Source organism: Pleuronectes platessa, chromosome 1, assembly GCF_947347685.1.
Source record: "Pleuronectes platessa chromosome 1, fPlePla1.1, whole genome shotgun sequence".
Taxonomy (NCBI): Eukaryota; Metazoa; Chordata; class Actinopteri; order Pleuronectiformes; family Pleuronectidae; genus Pleuronectes; species Pleuronectes platessa.
The window spans coordinates 5852128-5855720 of NC_070626.1; the positions used below are offsets into that span (position 1 = coordinate 5852128).

Genomic DNA, 3593 nt, shown 5'->3' on the forward strand with positions numbered 1-3593 from the left:
TTACTAAGTTGCAGCCTATAAAGCATGTCTTCATCAGAGCAACAACAGGCTGTGGTGGTACATTTAAAATCTCTATACCCAGCTAATGGCTGTCTTTGACGGTATAGACAGGTTCTGGGCATAGCTTGCATTTAGCTAATGACACATTGTCACAGCATATACAATATTTCCACAAACAATATTTTCTATATATTTCTTTGGACATTTATGTGAGTTTTATGCCAGTTTTGGCAACAACAATAACTGGCGAACAGCCACTCAAATTGCAGTGGGGCAACAGGCAGTCAGCGGCATGTAGCCTCACTTCTGTGTCATCTGCTTTCATTGCTAAAGGCTTGAGGCGTATTGTATAACTGTTATTTTTCTCCTTTGGGGGCATTTGATATCACTAGCATGAGACTTACCCCATATGGCGGACTGCGGTCCCAAACGCCATTAACAAAACATCATGAAACTGCTCAATCCAGCCACTGTCATTACATTGAAACAAGATGATAGATAGCATGTTTATTTTTAATACTAGTGTGGCACTTACTCAATTAAACAACACTTTTCTCCTGATGCCAGCAGATGACTCGTTATCTAAAGAAAATGGCAGTGGAGCATGCACATGATATAGCTCATGTCACAACTTCACTTTATCTATGGCTCTGCTGGAATACAAGGTGCAATGACCACTTCAGAAAACAAAAAAATTGTCATTATTGTACAATTTAAGTTGTAGTACAACTTATTTTTAATGGTGTGGGTCAATATTGCGTGTCTGATTAAGAAAAAAGTACGTTTTTTAAAAGATGTACATTTTTTTACTGTATTCATGAATGAGGAGAAAACTCTCTACCAGGACACATGAGAATGAAAAAGAGACTGCGGCATGAAATCAAACGTTCCACACCACAGTAAATATTGATGTGTGCCAGATTGTTGGTATGGCCAACACATATGAAGAAAATTCAGGTAGGCAAAAAAAAAAAACTACTGAAGGAAAACATGGCCTTGATAGACTCTCCCCTGCTAACACGTCATCTTGTGTGTGTGACATTTAATGAAAGCCCCTTGAAGGCATGTGAGGAGGCCAAGCAGTAATACAAAACTCCCCAGAGGGATACAAGGGCTCCTTGTCACAGTGTCAGCTCAGCAGGCTTAATGTAAGTGATCCGAAGATTGGCGACTATTTGACAGATAAATACAGTAATTATAATCTATCGAGTTCGATCTGTGTCAGGAATCAGGATGAGCTCAGAGACGACAAACCTGATGTGCTCAATGAACCACGTTTTACAATTGGAGGAAGCCACTGGGAGAGGTTTCTCAGCTGGTAGGCTATCAAACAAAAACATTTACAGGCTTAAATGACCACTTTTCATATTTGCGATTCCATATCATTAATGTAATCTCTTAACTCCTTATGCAATCGCGTCCCGTATTCGGGACACAAGGTGTGTTTTTTTATCGATCAGCGTCAAACATTTGTATTTAAAGAACTGTGTCGTACAGCTAGGTACTAATGCCACATATCTGTAGAAATCCGATCACCACAGCCGATACAATCAACGTAACAGTCAGACAACTTACAAAAAAAAATGATTAAGACAGTCGACGTCACTCACCTAAGAAGCATGATATTAATCCACAGATCGATAACATTCCAACAAAAACGGTGTTGGTACAATGATAAAGGTCCAGACGATCGAATCCAGTAACATAATCACTCCATAGCACACTATTTCATCAAAGAATAGCCACAGCCAGCTGATGCGTAATCTCAGAGTAGCCAGCAGCTAAGTGCCAACTTTGACTTTTTTTCCGTCGTAACTTCTGTTAGAAAGTAAACACAGCGGCTCTCTGGATTTCAAAATGGAGGGTGCACTCTAACCTTTAGATGGACAGCTCATTCGACCCAATTGGAGAAGGCAGGGGTTGTCCACATTCGGCAAAAGCCAACGAGAGCCCTCGTTTACAGACAGTGCGCGCCCTTCTTCTGACGTGGCGAGGCTCAGCCAACTGCAGTCGATTTTTGTTATGACTGACTTATCGTTTAGCCAATTACATTTTCCAGGAAGTACATGTCCTCCGCGACCTGATAGAGAACTATCAACACACAGCAAGTCACTGCACAACAGCGAACACGTGCTTCCAGAGCATCTCATCTCCGTGCGTAACAGTAAGTGAGCACTGGTTTTGAGATCGGTGCGTAAAAGTTCGGGGGCGTTGCTGTGAGATCCGTGTGCAGAATTCAGTCTTGCTATGGAGCGTTTTGAAGCTACACTATGGAGAAACGTTTAGAGAAATGAAACTTGATGACCGAACAAGCAAAGGGATCTGTGTTATCGGCGTGACAGCGACAAGTCTGATGATGACGTATCAGAGGAAGACAGCGACACGTCGTTTGACTACGAGGCAGACGCCATGTTTCAGGAAGGACGAGACATTACTCTTGACAAGTACGTATTTTATTATAATAAATAACTAAATTACTGTGTGTGTGTGTGTTCGTGTGTTTTTTTAGGATCTGCTGTTGATTAGTAAAAGGTGTGGATTTAGATGTGGGAGAGATAATAGTTGTCTTTGTTTGAGAATTAGAATGTGCATATAGATGGTGGAGAGATGAGTGTGCCTTTGTGTGTCGAGATGAATGTGAACAGATATGCATATAGGTGTGGGTGTGGTGCCTCTGTACGGCTCTTCTAATAGCTCCCGACTAATTTTTCTTTTCCCACATAGGTCCATCGAGGTTCATGGGTGCTGACATCCTGATAGGGCACTACAAAGTCCTCCACAAGCCTCCTCCTGCAGTCGTGACTGCTACAATGGCTGGCATGTATCCAAAAATTTGAAAGATGTATATTTGAATAAATTTTTAACCATATGACCAGTTTTGTCTCCTTTATATAAAAGTATGATTTTTAGTGTAAAAGTAGCCTTTTTAGCCTATTTGGTTACCATGGGTACCAAGGGTCCTTTGGAGCCTCCAAATGGCCTTTTTGGAAAACGCCCAGACATGCCCTTAGTAAAACATCTGTAAAATATTCATTTTCTTTGGTATTGTGTTCAAATTTGAACTTGAGCTAGTCAAGGCTTCATGCTAGGGTCCCATTGGGTTTTCCAGCTCATAAGTCCCAGCTATAGTCAGCAGCAGGCATCTGTTTACCAAAAATATTCAGGCGAAAATAAAAACCTTCTACCTCACTGTGTGCCAACTGCTATTACTCAATGCAAATAGCACTTATAGTTATTCTGACTATTGGGTAGGGAAGATCAGAATGTTACCTTTAAAAAGAGATCAAGATCATGCATGTACTCAAAATGGTTCAAGAACAGCTTTCAATTAAATTTGGGTGTCCTCAAACAGGCGTTTTAGGCGATTTTCACCCGTTTCTTAAGAGGTTAAGCATACACCAATTTGTTTGTAACACACTGTGAGAACCTGATGACACTGCTGGTTAGTGCTGCTGTTCTTGCAGCTTCTGATCTCAACGGGAATTTTGCCATTCGTTTCCATTCCAGCCCCTCTACAACCACCTTGTGAAAAATCTCCATCCCCTTGGGAGAACACGTCACAATGTCTCTGGAGAAGCTGGTTCAGTTCACAA

At 41.3% G+C, this 3593-nt stretch overlaps 1 long non-coding RNA gene across 1 annotated transcript; it reads left to right on the forward strand.

The window, feature by feature from the left end:
* Positions 1-1613: 1613 nt before the first annotated feature.
* LOC128439965 (uncharacterized) lies at positions 1614-2869 on the forward strand. Its single transcript, XR_008338463.1, has 2 exons — positions 1614-2444; positions 2725-2869. It is a non-coding gene; the product is annotated as an uncharacterized LOC128439965 (long non-coding RNA).
* The last annotated feature ends 724 nt before the right edge of the window (positions 2870-3593 follow it).